The sequence below is a fragment of the Condylura cristata genome, unplaced genomic scaffold, assembly GCF_000260355.1.
Source record: "Condylura cristata isolate star-nosed mole 26May11 unplaced genomic scaffold, ConCri1.0 scaffold00002, whole genome shotgun sequence".
Taxonomy (NCBI): Eukaryota; Metazoa; Chordata; class Mammalia; order Eulipotyphla; family Talpidae; genus Condylura; species Condylura cristata.
Genome location: NW_004567103.1, coordinates 36,254,380 through 36,276,426, shown reverse-complemented (window position 1 = coordinate 36,276,426; position 22,047 = coordinate 36,254,380).

The following is a 22,047-nucleotide window of genomic DNA, read 5'->3' as shown; positions in this document are numbered from 1 at the left end:
AGTTCCTTCATTATAATATCAGAGTGTTTTCATTGCCCTGAAACTCATTTGTATCCAGCTAATTATTCTCCCCCCATCCAACCTCTTACCTAAACCCATAGTAACTACTGATATTTTACTGTCTCATAGGTTTGCCTTTCCCAGAATGTCATGCAAGTGTAACCATGCAGAATATAGACTTTTCACTTTGGCTTCTTTCACTTAGTAATATGCATTTCAGTTTTTTCTATGGCAACATAGCACATTTCTTTTTAGGTCTAAATATATTTCCATTGTCTGGATCTACCAGAGTTTATTGTTTATTTACTAAAGGACATCTTGGCTACTTCCAGGTTTTTGAAATGATAAAAATAGCTGTGATTAATCTTCCTGTGCAGGTTTCTTTGTGGGCATATATTCTTAATGTTGTTTTACTATGAAATATATCAAAAATAGAGAACAAAAATTAATTATACACAACCATGTTACCACTTCATATATAAAGAATGTTAGTATCAGTCACATTTTTATTTCTGGAAAAAAACAAACTAAGGAAATGAAGGTCATAGAAATAGTTAAAGATCAAAGTAATAGCTGACGTACACTACGCTTTTTATCTTTCCTAACCCTTTTGCCTCCTTTTCCCAGAGATCATCACTCCTGTTCAGGTGCTTATCCTTTTACATCTACTTAAACAGCATTATATAATTTTGTGTACTTCAAAAGAGTTATTCTATGGAGCTAAATGGAACTTGGGTTTTCAACCTATCACTACATTTTCAGGTTTTGTATATGGACAGTTAATTCATCTAGCTAGTAATTAAAGGTTGTTCTGAATGGTTTTGCTATTTCAAAGACAGTGTCACTGCTTTTATTCATGTACATGAATTGGAGTTTCTCTGGGGCTTACCCATAGCAGTGGAATTGCTGTATTATGCAGTGTATATATCTATTAGTTTACTTTCAGTAGTGATTACAGCAATTTACTTTCTTACCATCTGTTTGAACTTTCTTCTCCCAAATCCATTCCTGTAATTAAGACTGCAGAGCATTTCAATTCTCTCTACTTATAAATTTCTCTGGTTACTAATAAGGTAGAACATCTTATATATTTTTATGGTGATCGTGCCTTTTTCTTTTGGTGAACTCCTTTTTTAAATGTTTGCCTATATATATTGTTTCTTCCTTTCTCATAATTTCCCAAAAGATCCATCAAAGTTGCTTCAATATAAAAGTTGAGTTTTTACTTTGGTGTATTGGTTGTTTATGAAAATATTTGGTTCTCATCTACTTGGAATTAAATTTAGATTATATCATCTTTTGCATGGAAATTGTGGGAGATAAACAGTTAATTTCAACAATTTGTCTTGTACAGTTGAGGGGATGTAGGAATCTATTACTCCTCGTGTTTTCTAAGCCAGCTGGAATTCTATATGATTTGGTTGTTCAGTACAACAAAAGAAACACCCTGTCCTTCTCCTATTGATCATTACTTTAGACTTTAGCACTACTATAATTGACTCTCTGCTCTCTCAATCAATGGAAATTTTCTCCTGGGTTATATGTGTATTCTGCAATTTAATCATTTCTAAGAGAAAAAAATACAAATTTCAGTGATTTTGCAATTGTCTTCTACTCTGATGTCATCTGATATTGATTTGTAACAATATTATAGATTTATGAGCCTATGTTTTGTATTCCATAACTTTTTTCTTACTTTTAGAGATTTCAGTAAAAAAGAGCACTAGGACTTAATATAATTCAGCCATTTTGGTTAATTGGTCCACACATTTTTAGAAAGTATTTCTAGAACAGTGACAGTTTCATGGAAAATTTTGAAAGGAAGTTACAGATATTTCCATACACCTCCTTCCTCTATGCAAGTATAGCTTCTCGACTGACACATATTCAGCTCTTAAAATCTACAGTTTAGAGTTTGTTTGTTTGGTAAAAATGTATAATGGCATGTATTTTCCCACAGAATATATTCACTGCCCTAAAAACCCTTTTGTGTTCTTCCTATTTAGTCTTCCTCCTGCCCCAATTCAAAGCAACTACTGATCTTTTTACTACCTCTGCAGTTTCACTTGTCCACACGTTTTTAAAACAGATGTTAGTGTTATAAAGACAGATTTTCCTTTGTAGACCTCAAAAGGCAGCCAGTAAAGCCACAGATTGGGTTTTATTTGAAAACAAAATAACACAGAAAACAGGCAGAGTTCACTAAATCAGCTGCATAAAATGTATTGTCATAGTTGGGAAACAAGTGGAGGAATATAAGTTGCAGGTGTGTGAGGGGGTGTGGTACAATAATAAACATCCAACCAAGTTAATTTTAGAGGTATATTTGAATTTATTAAATGATTCATGAATTGGGCAACATCCCATTTACCAAGTTGAAAAGGTGCTGTGGAAAGCTATGTAAAAGGAAAGGTTTTCTTAATAGACAGAAGAAAGGCACTATAAAGAAAAAAAAAATTTCGTGCTTAGGTAACCCACCTATGGTGTATGCATCATGTCTTGTGATACTGTTTTACTGGTGCTGACCAGGAAATTCCCTTCTGACCTATTAGGACCATTGAAGTAGGTTGAAGCTTCAGGGTGGTTGAAACAACAGTTACACTTGTTATAATGTCTTGTTGGACTTAGCACAAGCACCTCCATTTTGGGTCTGCCATTTTCTTTTTAATAATTGTGTGTATGTGTGTGTGTGTGTATTTATTACAAGTATTAACTGCTTGTCTCTGAATGAAGGCATTATCATTAATCAGCAAGCAATTCGTTAACTTTATCTTTATTGAAGTACTAATACTTTGCATACTCCTTACTGTTGTAACAGTGAGTCTTGGACAAGCAGATGGCTTCTAGGGTCTGAATAGAATAAGGAAGTCTCCAATGATAAGGGCAACAAATCCTAAAGGGGAATAGTCAAATACCTCAGACTACGGGATGCAGAAGTGATAAAGAAAAAGACTCTAAGATAAAAGATGAGATTCAAGATGTAATGCTGGGCACAGAGACACTAAGGTAGAATGAGTGAGACCACCAAAAATGGACCAATCACAATAATTAGCTTTAGAATAATTAGGGAAAGACAGTATATATTCCCCAAATTACAACTTCCACTTCGGCTTCCTTGACCCTCCCAGGCCTGGTTCCACTGGCCTGGGAGTCCCACAGTATTCCTGTTATTTTCTTCCTTAATGAAATTTTCCTTATATCTATCACTAAACAAATTTGTCTCTTTGCTGGTTTGCCTGAGAGTCAGCAAAGTTTGTGCTGTGGCTTCCTTAGACAACAACCCATGGTGGCCTAGTGGCCGGGGCTAAGCCCTGACTCTGCAGCCTGAGATCAACAGCTAGCTGGGAGAGTGGGCCTGAAATTAAAGTATCAACACTGTGGGATTTCTCCCTTTCAAGTATAGTCATAGTACATGCCCACCAACAAAGCACCACAGTTTTCTACCAGAAATTGTGTTCCCCTTTCACCCTTTCTCGTCTGGATGCCATAGAGCTTCAGTCATCTTTCAAGGGTTGGCTTTAATGTTTTTGTCTGACCATTTGTTTGGTTTCCTTACATTCCATGTACATGACACCATCTGGTATTTATATTTCTCATTTTGGCTTATTTCTCTAAGCATAATCCCTGCTAGCTCATTCTGTTATGTTGCAAGTAGTATGACTTTCTCTTTTTAGAGCAATTAATTTCATGATAAAAAGCATTATAATGTTTACACTATTGAAAAATGATTAGTGCTGTTTTCTTACTTTTGAATTCCTGAGTATTTGCTTTCTTATATATTCAACTGTTTTAAATTCTCAGGTTATTTTTTAGTTAGTTTTTACATAAATACAATGCCTGCATTATGGATAAATGTAGATACACACAATCGTAAATAATATGTTTGAAATTAAAGTTACCTTAAAAAATAGGCTTCACTCATGGGGATAACAACTGAGATGAAAAAATGCACAAAATGATGTAAAAATAAACTATTATATTATTTAAAAAATAGAGTTCATTTTTATGTGTTTGGAAACATTAGTAACAAAGTTTCAAAGTATTGTTCTATTACTATCTCTGATTCCAGCATGTTTTACATTCCTCAGCTCAAGGAAGCCCATTGTATGTAATGAATCAGGGATTATATCTGTTTTGCTTTTTATTACATCCCCAGGAACTATTGCCTGAAATATATTAATGCATCTTATAAATATTTATTGAAGATAATAAATCTACAGATACATATGTTCTTCTACCTTTATTGTCATTTTAGAAAAGCCTTCCCGATTCTAATTTTATAAAAATAATGTGTGTGTATTTTATAATACAATTATAACATGCATGTATATTTATAATACAACAATATTTATCTATAGTTTTATTTTTTGGTGGTATTTGAGAAGTACCAAAGTAATTTTCTCTTTCTGTGGAGCCAGTATACTAGTAATAATTTTTGAATAATAACATCTCTGCTGATTTCAGATGGCATTCTTATGTAGTATGTTAAAATGACAAGTCTTATTAGGTGTGTTTTTTTATTTGCTATTTTGAAGATTATTTGCTTGTTTTTTTTAGTGCCAGTAGCTATAGAATTAATCATGATAGTTTCTTTCTTTCTTTCTTTCTTTCTTTCTTTCTTTATTTTAAAGATTTCTTTATTTGTACATACAGAACTGGGGTACAGGCCAGAGGCTTAGGGTCGGTGGGAGGCTTCACCAGAGACAGAGTGGGGAACAGAACAGGCAGATTGACGAAGTACACTGCTGAGGGGAGCAGCGGGCGGGCCAGGAGGGCCAGGAGAGGTCTGCCACACCATGTGGTCACCTCCAGGGCAGGCGGGAATCGAACTCATGTGGAAGTGGCTTTAGCTTCTCAGTGCTGTGCTTTAACCCGCTGCGCCACCAGGGAGGGCCATGATAGTGTTTCAATGTAAGACAATTTCTGCTTTTTTCTGTGACATCATTACTTTTATTTTCAAAAACTTTCAAGGTGAATAACTGTCCAGTGTCATAATTCAACTAAATAGATGCATGTAGAGTGAAAAACTTCATATTAAAATTTTGAATTGTTCTTTTCATATCATTTTTTCCCATGCACTATTTCTGAATTGCTTCCTACTTATTGGCCCACCAGTGAGAACTGTTTTTAATAATTTTTTACATGGCATATTTTTATCATCTCTTTCATCCACCCTGTTGCATTATACACTCATTAGTCATATATATGTTTATATATAAATAATAAGAAACTTTGCCTTTTAAAGAATGCAGTTTTTGAAGTGACAAAACTTTAAGATAAAATAATTAGTCCTTTAGTGTACTACCTTAATTTTATAACAATACTTTTGAAAAAGTCATTTTATTTTCCTTATGAAAGTTGTGACATCATTTCATCCAGTCTCCTAGCCCTTCTCTTTATCTTCTTAATATTTCCAAGAAAACTGACAGCTATTCAGAGATTTCATCTTCAATTTCTTTCTCTGCATTCTTGAATGGATGTCATCCAGGCCAAGAGATTTACATTTTTATAGAGCAACTAAGTGCTCTCTAAAAATATCCTTTCTTAAAATCTCTGCTATCTTAGGCTTCATATCAATGTCTGCCTTTTATGTCTGGGTGACTACCTGGTCAAAAATATGAGTAACTGAGTAACTTTTTGCATATATATTAATAATAAGCTATATATATAAAGTAAACTGGAAGTTGATATATATATATATATATATAGTCTTAGAGGGATATAATTCATAAGATAATTTTATGGCCATTAGAACTTTTTCACAAAAAAACATGTCATACTCATTTTGCTTTAAAAATGCAGTGTTATAAGTCATGTCAAGTTCTATAATTACCTTTGATTACCATGCTCTTCATTCTGTTTTTTATACAGTTTATTTCAATAACTGAATTCATTAGATACCTTATTATTTGTTCTCAGGCCCTTTTCATGACTGTATCATCAGAATTATAATTTTCAAAGTAATCCTTTATTAATCTGAATATTTCCTGTTAAAGAATTCAATATTGCTTTATATGCTAAAATTTTGATATCTTTGTTTTTTGTTATCTGTTTCTAATAAAAAGGTTTTTCCTTTTGAAGAGTATATATTTAAGTAGACTCAAGAAATCAGCATTGACAATAATAAATTATTGACAATAATAAATGCTAAGAGTTCACATTGATTTTGTCCTTTTCTACTTCCCTGTCAGCTAGTTTCTTTTTATTGGTTGGAATTCAATACATACTAGCAATTCTTCTCCCGAGTCTCTGTAGTTTCTAAGAGATTAAATTGACAGTAAGGCCAGCCAAATATTTAGCAGACCCAGCTTTTAGCAGAATGAATTTTGTGGAAGGTCTGGAAAGACTGAGCCTCACCTTTTTATCATATTGTCACTTCCTTAAACTGTGAGTTTCTACTTCTGTAATATGTGATAATAATACACTTTCTCTTGTTAGTTCATTTTACATTTCGCAAGAGCTGAACAAACAAAACATGATGAAATAATTTTGAAAATGTTAAGAAAAATTCTCTAAAAAATGTGCTGTAACTTTTATTTAGATGTGGATTTTGAAATGGTTTTGTTTATTTGCACCACACATCCTAAAAGATTAGGACTCCTTTAATTTATTTCACCATGTGGAACAAATTTATATAGGTAGGTTATCAAACAAATAATTTTCCTTAGCATTTACCGTGTAACTAGACTCAACAAACATAATTAGGCCAAAAATAAGTGATTGAACAATACACTGATTTATTGTAAATGATTTTATATAGTATTTCTCTGTTGCTGTATTTGGTAAGAACATTAAACATCCCCAAAAATAGCAGTTTCTAATGTCCACATTACACCAATGACTATTTTATATGGGAAAGGGAAATTAATGTTGGAGGTAGAATGGAGATTGCTCATCAGCTGAATTTAATGTAAAGAGATTATCCTAAATTCTCCAACTGCATCCAATGCAATCACAAGATCCTTAGTAATAGAAAAGGGAGGAACGATATGATGTGAAAACTTAATCCTCTACTGCTGGCTGGAGGAGCATAAACATGTGGATACTAAAAGCTGGGAGTAGGAAATGAAGTCTCTCTTAGAAACCTCAGACCTACCTATTTTTTCAGTTCAGTGAAACCCATTCCATATTTCCGGACTCCCAAATTATCAAATAATAAGTTCTTTGTTTGTCTGTTTAAGCCACAACATTTCTGATACTTTGTTTTAGGAGACAGAAAACTAATGCAACTTATATTAGTCTGTTTCACTGGGAACATTACAAACAAACAGGTTCCTGAATAACAGCACTTTTGGCTACTGTGTGGTTTGAAAAAACTGGTTATGAAATTGTAGAAACAGGTTACTTTTGCTTTTGTATGTTTTGTCTTTTATATTTGAAAAATGACCAAAAGGGTAAGAAGCAAAACAATTGCTTTATGTCTTTTTCCAAGTTACATAAAATGATTTCCTCCTTTGCAGTTGTCTTGCTAATCAATGTGAATCAGTTTACTACTTATAGAAACTGCCAACCATTCAAAAACTGAACAAAGTGATAAAATTCCAGACTGTTTTCATAAGGTGAAAATTTTCTAAAGGGTATATCTTAGGAATGTCATTACCAAAAACCTAACTGTAAAATAAGTTAAATGAAATTATAAAATTAAAATACTTAGCAAAAATATTGCCTGAGCAAAGTTTTATAATATATATATATAAACACACACCCATGCCAAAAATTAGCTGAAATTTTGTGTAAGAAAATATTTAGCAATGTAATCCATAGTTGGGCAAGGGAAGGCAAAGAGGAGAAGAAACAGGAAGGGAAAGAGCATATTGGACTATAACCAAGGCTCCCAAAAGGGGGGATGTTATTGGATGGGAGCATTGGGGAGGGGTTGGGGGGTCCATTGGAGTTTTACTAGAGCTTTGGTGGTGGGTGTGCTGAAATAACATGCAATCATAGAAGTATAAATCTATATCCCTAAGACATATACAGTGATGTAAATCAACATCACTTCAATAAATGTTTTAATTTTTTTTCCCAAGAGACTTGAGATTAGTAAATTAAATAAGCTGTCCTTGAAGATCAGAAAAGACATATTTTGGAAGAATTATTTTCATAATTTAATGAGCCTACTTCAGTCAAGGGACACTACAGAAGTGCAAATTCTAAAGTTATATGTAATAGCTATTACTGTTGTTTTTACCAGAAGACACCAGAAGCTCCAATTGTCATTGGAGTCTTAGGAATTTGTATCTTAGTGGACAATCTGTGACAAACAGTGTTTCATTTTGAGATCTCTAAATTGGAACTTAAATAGGGATTTTTTTCATCTTGATTATTGATATATATATAAGCTCTTTAATGGAAATGAGCTTTAATACAAGTATAAAGAATATAGTTTCTAAATAAAACACCCAAGTTACCCATCCCCTCGTGGGTTAGTTCAAACAAGGCCTGAAAGCTGTCCACAAGTCCAAAGAACCTTCTGGAGGGGACCAATAGAAAAGGGTCAAAAATGTCCAGACAAGTCTGGGAGGAAAAGAGCAAAATCAAAATCAAGATAAATGCTGCTATGGTTAAATCTCCCAAAAGGTCTCTCACCCACATATGTTTCAATCAGTCCAGGACCAAGATGAAGCGAGCACAGATTCTTCGTGTCTTTCTGTTCCATGTGCCTTCCTCAGCCCAACATGTCTGTTTTATATATAGAACCCAAAATGGCTGTTAAGTATGCCCTCAGGTCCTAGCAGTCCTCTCTTTGGTGTTGCTGGTATTTGCGATTTTAGCAAATGGTCTCTTTACTTCACCCTCTAGTCCTATAAATCATCCCTTTGGTGTTGCTGGGATCTGTAGCTTCAGGACCTGGTGTGGGGATGGATTCCACAAAAACCGTATCTGTAGTGTTCATTCAGTATATCCTTTCTCCCTAACAACATGACCATCTCTGTGTGCCTTCCTGGAAGGAGAAAGGGATCTCTGTTGTCTCTTCTTTCTTTCTTTCTTATAAAAATATCAGTCAAATTTTGGACTAGGGTCTCACCCTTATGACCTCATTTAACTTTAATTTCCCCATAAATCTACTTCCAAGTATAGTCCTATAGGCTTTAGGGCTACAACTGTGAATTCAAGGGAAAATAATATTAATATCAAATGCCAGTTTCAGTTTTCCTTAGCCAATTTAAAGGAAAGTTTGTGAAGATTAAAATATTTTAATTTGTTGACAACTTGAGAAGGGCAGCAGATTCTTGTCTGAAAGGCTAACTTTCTGCTCTTTTGTAGAGGGCAGGGGTTTTATCCAGAGTTACAAAGGAAATAAAAGGGAGGGAAGTGGCCCAAAGTTAGCATTTCTATCCTTGTGATGTAGGCACCTGGAGATTTGAGGAGACTCAGGTTGGTGCAACTGCTTTGATATCAGCTGGTGTTAGCAATTTCAACGTTATCATTTTAGGGATCATTTTTTTCCTTGGAATGTCAGAAAACAAGGTTGTTGATCTAGACTATCCAGAGAGAGATTTTCCTCTTCTCACTATATCATTCCTGTTACAATGTGGGTCCATAGCAGTGATTTAAAAAAATAAGATTTATTTATTTATGCATACAGAACTGGGGTACAGGTGAGAGGTGCAGGGGAGGTGAGAGGATTCACCAGAGAAAGAGTAGAGAGCAGAACAGGCAGATTGATGCAGTATACTCCTGCAAGGAACAGCAGATGGGTCAGGAGAGGTTTGCTTTGTCATATGGGTCACCTCTGGGGTCAGAAATTGAACTTGCACTGAGACAGTTGTGGCTCACAAGCAGTGCTGAGCTTTAACCCCTTGCATCACCAGGGAGGGCTTGATGTTTGTTTTCTTTTCTGTCTTTATTCATTACACTTTCTAATTTTTCCATAAGCCAGGCACTCCAGTGAGGGCTATGTTAAATAACACTGACAGAGCTACTCCCTGATAGCTGTGTAGGTACATATTGAAAGTGACAAGTCCTAGTGAAGGAGACAATTAATGTAACATATAGCTCCTGTTTTTCATAAAATATTGATCTCAAGAAGGTAAGCATAAATGTTTTGTGATTTTTCAATTTGTATATTATCAAGATACATGTTTTCTCAGATTAAAATGATAGCAATAATGGAATGGAAAATCATACACATGTGCATCAGCTTTTCATATGATAATTAATATTTATTTGAATGTGTAGGTACTTTAAATTACAATTTACTATTTAAATTGCACAGACTGTTATGAGGTGGTTAAAAAGGTGATGTTCAAAATAGGTAGACTTATTCGAATAAAAGTTTGACCTCAGATTATCTAGTGACCTGCTGAAGATAAGTGGCAGTGTAATGAGTTGAATTTTGATTGATTACTACTTTATATTCTTTTCAGGAAATTGATGGAAAAATATGAATTTTAATGTTTTATTATTACTTTGTATCATAATTTTCTGAAAAATGTTGCACAATTTATCAGTTTGATTTTTATAACAAAGATATGTAAGTAGATGTATAACAGTAAATCTGAATTTAACAATAATACTAAAATCTTAATAGGGAAATAAATTCACTCCAAATTGGTGTTATTTCAAGAATGGATCATCAAAATCTACCCTCAAAACATAGTGAAGATGACTTAATAGTAGAAGGGGTTACCACTTTGTTTCTGAGGGAAATTTGCAACTATTGTAGAATTCAAACAGTTGAGCAATGTATTTGAATTAATTGTGGTAAATGGCATGGTAGATAAGTATATAGACCTACCTAGATACATATTCTGACTATTTCATCTAATCAAAACTTTCTTCCTGCTAATATATGCTAACTTGCACATTCATTTCTTTCAAGTTTCCTAAGAAAGACATTCTTAACAAACACCTATAGAAAAACAGTAAGGTGTTTCCAAGTGAAGGGAATTCAATGTGGCGCGTATACAACTCTAAAACATATATGACATATACTAGTTATTTTCAATTTAAAATCATATGTATCCAAGAGACTTTGCCTTTCCAACTTAGACAAGTGGAAAAAAGGACAATACATATGTAAAAACTATTTTCAGAAATACACAGCAGACAGCACAGGATCGTGACCCTGAATGGAGGGAAATGAGGACCAATATTATCATAGTTCTCAGCTCAGAGACAATTTCCACATTAAAATGTTAGAGAGGGAGTACACAATAAGAATTTAGCTGATTTTGTCAATTTAGGAGACAAAGATCAAGCTGAGGGGCCTACAGAGGCAAGAAAATGAGAGAACACATCACATAGAGAAGGAAGCAATAATGAGGAAAAAAAGTCCCAGAAACTCAGCACATTTACAGTTTTTACAGTACATGCCTAGAGTGAAACTTTAGTCATTTGGACAAATACAGAACAGACTATGTGAGCTTAGAATTCCTGAGAACTAATACAGGATAAGAGATGTTTGAGTTGAAACCACCAGTGATCAGGGGGACAGGGGAAGCCCCAGCAGTCACATACTTCAGTAACAGGACTGAACTGTCCATGAAATGGAAGATATTTTGGCAAAATTTTAGCAGCTCTCTAAAGGGTCAGACTGGTCCAAATGTAACTCCATGTTTTTTTCATCATGAAGAACAGCACACATTAAATGCGGACAACAAAAATGAAAGCACGACCAGTAGAACTCCTTGAATTTCTACATTAGTCTCCTCAGGCGTCTCTAATAAAAATACCACAGACTGAAAGTCTTAAACAACAGACACTTATTTTTGTGCAGCTCTTGGGACTAGAAGTCCATGAGTAAGGTGCCAGTAAATTTGGTTTCTGGTTAGCTCTTTCAGCCTTGCAGATGGGAGCTTTCATTCTGTGTTTTTATATGACTTCCACTACGTACATGGCAAAAAAAAAAAAAAAAAGGACATGGGTGTGGTTTTCTTTTTTTATATTAGCTATCACATTGAACTAGGAACCCATATTTTCCATATTTTGACTTATTTAACCTTAATTACCCTCCTAAACCACTATCATTTAACCTTAATTACCCTCCTAAACCACTATCATGTTGAGGATTAGGATTTCAAAGTATGAATTTTGAGGGGCACGATTCAGGTCATAACAGTATCTGACATCTAGTAAACAATGACAAGCTATGACAAGTTGGAAGGACATGTGTCTTTTTAAGAGGAAAATGTCAGTAAGATAAATAGGCACAAAAAGATAGGCATTATATAAGTAACAGATAAAGGTGATTAAAAGGCCCTTTGCATGTACCTAAAGGAAACTACAAACACAATGCAGACTCATATAAGAGGCTCATATGAAAAGAAACTGAGGTCAGCCTCTGACTCTGTCAGCAAAAGAACTAGGCTCAGCCCAGTAGCATGAGGAACTGAATCCTGCCAACTGTGTGTGTGAGCTTAGAAGTGAACCATTTTTTCACAGTGGAATCTTCAGCAACAGTATCCTTAGATAATACCTTGATCAAAATCAGTTAGCTGTGCCCAATTAGTGACATACTGAAACCAAGAAAACACATGTATATTGACTTAATTATACTTTGGGAAACTATAAGAAATTTTAAATCCCATCCTTGGACTCCCTAGTGATGACTTCTACCCAAGGGTAGCTATTCTCATGATTTCTCAATGCACAAATCACTTACCTGTTTTTTTTTGTTGTTGTTGTTGTTTGTTTTTACTTTTATATGTTATATAAATTGATTATATAGTAGGTATTTATTTTCAGTCTGGTTTACTATATTCAAAATATCTTTAATGTTTAATGTTTCATAGAAAGGTCATTCACCTTCATTGGTGTACAGTAACCCAATATATGCATAGCAAATTAAAAAAAAACATTTTTAATACATCATTTTGTGCATTTTCCCATCTCAGTTGTAATCCCTGTGGGCTTCCTATCACTAAATCACCCATGTGCCATCACCATAGTCCAGTGCATTTCCCTCCCCCAACTGTTTTTGATCCCATCCCACCCCCATAAAATGTCTCTGGTATATAGGTATTCACTATTATTTTTTTCTCAGCTGATCTGTTATACTCCTGCTATGAGTGAAACTCTCCATTATTTTTCCTTTTCTTTCTGGCTTATTTAATTAAGCATGATCTTTTCCAGCTCTTTTTACTCATTTCCTTTTAGATATTTTCCTATGAGAGTAATTGCTTGGATATAGAATATGAATTTAACTTTCATTGTTGTGGCCATGAAATACCTAAAATCTACTAATAGGTGACATAGTTGTTTTATAGTCTAAGAAGCTATTTGTATAGAAGAGAAAACTGAAACATAGAACTTATAGGCAATCAAATTTATTAAGTCTGTCAGTGCATTGGATATCTAGGTTTCATTTGGCTTCTTTAAATATACCTGTGGTAACTTGAATAAGGAAGTGCATTTTTGTGCATTTATCCCCCTCAAATAGTAGTATATGTTTAGAAAACAACCTATATATGAGTGTTCATAGCAGTTTTGTTTAAAATAATTCAAACTGGATGCACGGATAATTTTTAAAAGCTCAAAATTATGTTTGCACAATAACCCCATGGTGTGGTGTATATAGGAAAACACTTGATAAAATTTCAGTGAGTCTTAGAGATATTACTGTATGCTGACTGGGAAAAAAAAATAAACTCACAAAGTTACATGCTGTATGATTCTTTTTATTTAACATACCTGAAACATCAAGTTATACAATTGAAGTTTTTGTGAGAGATTAAGGAATGGATGGGCCAGAGGGAAGTGGTTGTAGTTATAAAAGGGATCCTGCAGTGACAGAAATGGCCCATGTCATCTCTATCAGTGCCAACAACCTGATTGTAATGCTGTACTGTATTTTACAAGATACTACCATTGGAGACAACTTGGTAAACAGTACATAGAATCTTGTAGATTCACATGTACTATTTTTACAGTTGTGTTGTGGGATCAGAACCATGTTGCCAACCATGTATGCATCAACTTAGATGCCTGGAAAGAAAATTAATAGGTAACTTGCTTTACTTAGAATTTTCTCTTCCCAAATGTTCCTTTTCAAAGGGATTCTCCAAAATCAGTTTAGGTCTAAGGAAAAAAAATCAAACTGTTTATGTTGTGGGATTAAATTAAGTCAGAGGAAAGACTATATTTTAAGCAAAATAAGTTAGAAATCCTCTAAAAATTGGAAAATTATCTATCTGGAAATAGTCAATAAAATATATTTAATCTGGGGACCATCCAAATGGATTCCATCTCCCTCCATTCCATCTTCCTCTTCACAGTCCCAGAAACCTATCACTGGGGCCCTGTACTCAGGATTGAAGTGATAATAATAGCTAATCACAAATGCTGGAAGTTTCAGTATATTTTGGATTTAGGACCAATTTAAGTATTTTAAAATATCAAGTAACTTTTTGTGCTTATCTGGATTTTAACTTTACTACTTATTATATTAGTAATTATTTTAACCACATCCTCTCTTTACTCAAGTGATGAAAAGATCACACAGTATGATTACTCAGACCTGCTTTATAAACTATCTCTTGAAGAAAGGAAAAGGGAAGAGTGCCATATCTGTGTTCAACTTTTCAGAAATAATAGAAATGGTTTCATAAGAGGATGGTTTGAGAATAAAATGTTGTTTATAGTGGGATGACCAAAAATGACAAGTAACTATAACTAGATGTTTATAGTGGGATGACCAAAAATGACAAGTAACTATAACTAGATGGTTTATAAAATCTATTTCAGTTTAAAATTATTAGGTAAACTGCTCTGTTCTTGAAGGTTACTACTGATTTAAGGGTAGCATGGAACCTACTTCAGTATGTTTATAGAATATTTTAATTAATTCTATCTTTAGGTTTTTTGAATCTTAAAATTCCTTGGAAATTTCCATATAACAGATGTAATGTCATAAATTTAGGTTCACAGTTCTTTAGTAAGAAAGTAAGATATCAATCATTTCTATATACATTAATAGCATAATATGAAGAAATATAAATGCTTCAAATATATGTGTATCTTTGGAGGAAAAGCAGGAAAGTTTAATTCAATACACAATAACTCATAGTTTATTAAACCTTTACTTTTGTTTTTAAACTAAATGTTTAAGTGCTGTTCATTTTTTTATACAGTATTTCTATGGAGCACATTAGAAGCTTAATCATAGACCTTATCATACAGTCACAGAGCACAGAAGAAGATACCAAAATTATGAGCAAAAAGTGAAGTCAGAGATTTTCAGCAACATAGTTTTAGCAATTAGAATATCATGAAACCTCAGCTGTATTTTTCTCTTCTTGTTGATTTTGTCTCTGCTTTCAACTATGAGGGCCAACATCATAGGTTCATAGAATTCATAACTTTATAAATATCATTTATTCTAACACCGATTCATTTTTTTTTCAAATTTGAAATAGGACAATAAATGAAATATTTTATTTAAAAAATTTGGCATATTTCCCTTAACACTTTGAAGAAATCATATGTACAATAAGGAAGTTAATGTTTATTTAAAAGATTAAAAACATACGCAAACAAGAGTAGCTGGTTAATCTTAATTTTAAATTCAGCTCCAATTACTTGATAATCCTTGCCCAAAAATTGGTGCAATTCATAGAGTTCAATTAAAAAAGAAAGGTAAAATGCACATATTAATAAAAATATGTAGCTGTACAAAAATTACTGAGTAGCCAATATATGAGACCAGTCAGAAAAAAGTCTCCAATCTATGTCTTATAAAAACATAGTGATGTAACATAAGGCAATATATTTAATTTGTGCTCAGTCTGCAGTTAACATACAAATAATAATATTGTTAAAATTCAGAATAATAATTTATTCCAGGAACTGGAAACTAACCTGCATTAATTACTGGGAAATTTAGATATTTGTACTAGATTCATTATTTAGCCAATCTTTGGGAAAGTTTGCCAGTGTTAAATTGTCTAAATAGTTCCATGCAGACAATTAAGCTTTAACATTGAATAGAGGCTTAGCTTTCAAGAGATTAGTGCTTTTTTTTTTGTATTTACTGAACAGAGTAACCCATACTCTTATTATAAATATTACCAGGAGCAATTCACCAATTCTGACATATGTATATTATCACTAGACAAGTTGTACAGACTTCAATTTAATTAAGCTCATGACAGTCAAGCCAACTAGAATTCAAAGTAAGTTAAGTTGTAAAAGTAAAGAAAATTTTATATCTTATATGCTGAGCGTTTAGATAGAAATTCAAGCTAACTCTATGAGTAAAACTTGCACTGCGCCTGTACCCCATTTAGACAAGCCATTCAGCCGAGAGTCAGAATTTTATCTGTGAAGGGAAATAAGGCCTTTTTTTTCTTAGATATTTATGGGTTTGCATTCTGGAAATGTTTACTTATTAACAAGACTACATATATCTCAAATATGGGGGAAACATACAAACCATATATAAACTGAGATGTATGATGTAGGTACATTGATGGAATTCTTTAAAAGGGGAAAGAGAAAGGAACACCTACATATTCATGTGGAGATACATTATCCTCTTTAAGGGCCAGATTTTTGAGAGTCTTTGCAAGAAGACTTGGTACAGATTCACCAAAGTGCCCAATCCTTGTGTTAGAGTGCAGGTTTGTCTAGGACAATGAATGTGGTATAAAATTGAGTTAGTATGTGGTCAGGTGTCATCTAAATACCTCCAATTCTACTCTCCTAATGCCCTCAGATTTTGTGCTGTAAATTCCCTTTATCAATTTTAATTTCATGTATTTTGTGTGATCTTTACACTTGGCAATTACTCACATGAAGTGAGTCTTTGGTAAAATTTTAGCTCAATGAATGAGAGTCATAACTTCTACTTTGCTATCTGGGAAGCTGGGTCTTCTTTAAGTGAATTGAGGAAAGGTATGTGAAATCACTTTGTACATAAGAGAGCGCAGTGACAGTGGAGCTTTAATACCTTTTGAAGTCTATAAATTGTATTTTTTCTTTCAATCATTTGCCAAGTATTGGAGGTTATTTATTAAAATAAATGATGTGATTTCTGCCTTTAAGACGCCTCGATCTACATGAGGTATGATGTACTCTCAATAACATTTAATTGACAGAATAAGATTTTATTGCACTAATTTACAAGATCATTTTTCTGAGAATGGTAGATGAATATCAATGAATAAGGTAGGACAGGAGTTAGCTATGCTGCATAAGATTTTGAATGTATTATGTGAACTGGAACTGCATTAACAAGCTTGGCTTATTTCTAGAGTAATGGGGGAGCCAGTGAACTAACAAACATAGCTTATAATGGGGATCCCAGTGAATTTTTTTTAAGATTTATTTATTTATGCATACAGAACTGGGGTACAGGCCAGAGGTGCAGGGGCAGTGAGAGGCTTCACCAGAGACAGAGTGGGGAGCAGAACAGGCAGATCGACGAAGTACACTGCTGAGGGGAGCAGCGGGCAGGTCAGGAGAGGTCTGCCGGGCCATGTGGTCTCCTCTGGGGCAGGCGGGAATCGAACTCATGCAGAAGTGGCTGTAGCTTCTCAGTGCTGTGCTTTAACCTGGTGCACCACCAGGGAGGGCCCCAGGTGCCCAGTAAATTTAAGTGAAATAGGTGAAATAAAATTATTTGAAAGAAAATGAATATATTACTCTATATAAGTCAAAGGAGATTCAAAAATAAAAATAAAATCTAGCCATAAAAAGGAATTGACATACTGATACATACTATAAGGAGAATGAACCTCAAAAGATTGTGCTCCTCTTTCTAACTGCTTTGTTTCACTTGGAAGTAATTTCAAGGGCACAGAAAGGCTTATTACCATGTGTGAGATGCTAAGCTTTACAGACTCTACAGATAAGGTAAATTGCAGACTTTTATAGTTAATTTGGAACAAAGATAAAACACATAAATATCCTAGACTTTTTATTTTTGCAAAGCTTTCTTTAAATCTGACCAACACTGAAAAGTTGGGTCCTTTTTTGTTTGAATCTCAAGGAAAGAAAGATTTACTTCCTTTGCCTTAAGGAATTTACATAAATTCTCAAACTTCTGTATCTTAAGTAGCAGAGGGTTTGTTACACTGAGAAGACTGGGGCCACCCTTCATGTTTCTTATAGTTTTGGGCTGACACTTGAAAATTTCCATTTTTTTTTAAGTTCTTTAGTGCTGTGTTGCTGGCTTGTATTGGTCACACTGAGAACCACAGTGGTTGACCAAACTTCTTTCCTTAAATATGGCAGGAGATTGGGGATCAAAAGACCTGTGTGAATATTCTGTGCTGAAACTAGCATTATTATCTTATGTGGGTAATCCAGCCATTTAAGTTTGAGTTCTTTCATTTGTAAAGTTATGTAAGTACACTTAAGAAAACTTCCCCAATGCTATTGTAAAAAACAAACAAAAGCAGAGCAGTTTTAAAATAAGACTAGAGCTGTCACAGTGGAAAAACTGCTTATTTTCTCTTATTACTGGCCTAAAAGAGCCTTCATCTGGGCCAAGCGGCAATTATTTCATAAACTGCTTTTTGAGAACCCAGCAGGAGAAGAGACATTCTGATAACAAACACTGATTATTATGGACTTTTGCCAGAGAGAATCATTAACTAATTATATATAGCCAGGAACTGTTTAAGTAGCTTGTTAATGCTAATTAACTATTTTCTTTAACTACTTATCTTCCTCTTTTCTCTCAGTAAGTCTCCCCAACTTATACTCCTTCTCAGAACACATGAAACTGTGACCTCTACTTGATAGAATTTTGGCTCAACTGCCTCTGATTTTGACATACTGAGGTCAACATTTGGTTATCGTATGCTGAAGAAGATGAATTTCCCCCCTTGATTTTTCTGATTATCTTGAAAGCATCTTCTATAGTGATCATGTATATAGTATCCATATTGTAGGTTTTTGTTGCAGTTAGTGTTGGTGCTTTCTTCATCTTTCTCTGCCTTGCCCCTTGAATTGTGGGGGCACCCGTTGGATGCTCAGTAGCTATTTTATGGACTGAATGAGCTTACTCCCTCTTTGAAGATATATTTCTCAACCAATACTACTCACATCGTAAAGCAAGATAGGGTTATGCCACGTGATTCCCCCAGGAGACTGGAATAAATGTTGATGTCAAATTCCTATAACTTCCCTGTGAGTGGCTTATTATCCAGCATCACTGGCACCGAATGATTCTGAATTTCAGGGCCTTTATATCCATGTTGAGGGAAGAGACATATGCAGTTTAATTAAATTCAGCACACATTTATTGAGAACCTTCTCTACAAAGTATTTATTAGGCACTGGGAATATAAACATGAATGCATTCCTTGCCTTCAGGAGCAGGGGTCACAGTCAGGGAAGATGCAGACATGAACAGTGCTCACAGCCAGAATGCCATCCTGAGACTATTTCCATTGTGGACCTTGAAGTAGACTGCAGGCTCTTAGTCTGCAAGATCTTAGTCTGCTGGCTCTGGTCCTCAGATCCCTCTGGTCTGGTGGGGCTGGATACCATCCTTTGCCAGCTTAAATATGCAATGGTGCCTTGGACAGAGCCACAGCGATGTCACCTAGATTCAGAGGAAGGATTATTTTGACAGAAAATATCAAACTTAAAAACAAGATTTAAAAAAAAAATTAAAAAAAAAAATTTTTGAATTGGCTGTTTTGAATTATCCGTATTTATATTTCAGATCAGGTTGTATCCTTTTATTAAGTGACATTTCCTTTGCAAGTTAAATGAAAGAAAACACCAAAAAAAAAAAAAATCACATATTACATTGTTGGAGAAGAGAGGAAATTTCCTCTCCAATTTCTCCTCCAGCTGGTTAAATAATCAAATACAAGGAATCTACATATAAATGACTCTCCCACTGCCAGTGAAGCAAAATGGGATCTATACCCTGAGTTAACCAATGGGATGTGGGCCTGGAGTTTCAAGGAGAAAAGAACGTGACTCACATGAAAAGGACCAGATGCTGTATAATTAAATGTTTGCCCTGCTATTAGGTACATTTCTCTGATAGAAAGGTTAGGTTATGTCTGGTAAAATATATATATATATATATATATATATATATATATATATATATATTTTTTTTTTTTTTATTATATATATAATATGTGTAAGAATTATACAATTCTTAAGTGTACCCTAATTTTCATTCTTCTAAGCAGTTAAAGGGTAGCAAAAGTTTTTGTGAGCCTAAAATAGAATGCAGAGTACATACACAGTTCTAGAATATTGTTCAAACAGTGCTAGGGAATAGTCCTAAAAAAGGCTAAACAGGGTCAAAAGCCAGTGCTGGGGACAGAACAGTCACTCACAACGGCAAGAGTGCTCATGCTCAAGGTCCAACAACAATAATGTTTAACAAACAGGCGATTAGGGAAAAGGAAAGACTTTTTGAGGCTGACCAGATTACCCCAAAGAGATTCTGCAGCATCCAGAAGTCCGGAACACTGCAGCCCCCCAGCAGCAGCCTGGAGACTGACTGACAATGTGAAGTCGACAGCACCAGGCAGTAGCCCTGGAGAACCGGAGGCTGTGATGAGTTCTGTGAGTCAGTGGAAAGGTTAATGGTGGTTTGGTCTGGAGATCTGGAAGTCTACGGAGGTACTGTGAATTCCAGCTTTCTCTGATTAGAGGCCATCTACCAAATCCTTCTACTTTGCAGTGTGGAACAATATGCTTCTTTGGAGGCCAGAAGCAGAATCCTCCTTTCTACAGAGGACAGGTGCAGGAGGAATCTCTTTGCTCCTTCCCTGTCTTATAAACTCTTCACAGTCCCTAATCCTACAAATCCTACAAAACAATTTCAATCCTACGTGTCTAATTAAACTACTTATCACCAATCAATTCCTTTTTTAAAAAAATATTTATTTATTTATTCATACAGAACTGGGGTACAGGCAGAGGTGCAGAGGGTGAGAGGATTCACCCGGTACAGAGCGGGGAGCAGAACAGGCAGATCGAGGAAATACACTGCTGAGGGGAGCAGCGGGCGGGTCAGGAGAGGTCTGCCACGCCATGTGGTCACCTCTGGGGCAGGCAGGGATCGAACTCATGCTGAAGTGGCCTTAGCTTCTCAGTGCAGTGCTCCAATCCGCTGCACCACCAGGGAGGGCCCTCAATTCCATTTTTAATTCAAATAGTTAACTAAGTGAAACTGAACCTCATTGGACCACTTAGCTCTCATTTGTTTGGTTCATTTTAGAATCCTAGAGCCATATACAAAAGGGGGAATAGCCCACCCTGTCCTGCACTAAGGTCAGGGCTGACTCATTGGCCTGTGGGCTTCATGGAACCATTGCTGCTGCCTGCAGTGGGCTGACACTGGCATGCCTCAGGCTCAATAAAGCCACCATGCCCCATTGCCTATGGGCCTTGGGTTTCAGTTAAAAACCAATTTTCAATTGACATCAGCTCAAAATAACCCATATGGCAAAATGGCATATCAAGGGGTACCTAGTCTAAATCTCATGAGAGGGTCAGTTTTGGACATGTTAGGGAGGCCTAACCTTCAGTATTATTTCATTCATATAAAATATATAGAATGGATAAATCGATAGAACTAGAAGCAAGTTGGTGCTTGTGATGATGTGGGAGAAAGAGGAAATTAATGACTATAAGGTACTATTTTGGGATGATGAAAATACTTTTAGTATAAAAAAGTGGTAGTTGCACAAAATTGCCTATATATTGAATTTTTCTGAAATGTTGAGTTTATTTAAATATTTTTGACAATGGATTTATTGAGATATAATGAACATACCATGAACATACCATATGGCTCACTTATTTAAAATATACAACTTGGTGACTTTTAGTATATTCAAAACTATGTATACTAATCATCACAATCAACGTTAGAATATTTTTACCACCCTAGAAAGAAACCCCGAACTCATTAGCCGCCACCAGGTACCAATTTCTCTAGTTCTCATCCCAGTCTTAGAGATCCTCTACCCTAAAATCTGTATCTGTGGAGTTGCTTATTTATAACGTTTTCTAATAGTGGAATTACACAAGATGTGGTCTTTCAAAACTGCCTTTTTTTTTTTAAAGATTTATTTATTTGTGCATACAGAACTGGGGTACAGGCCAGAGGCTCAGGGGCGGCGA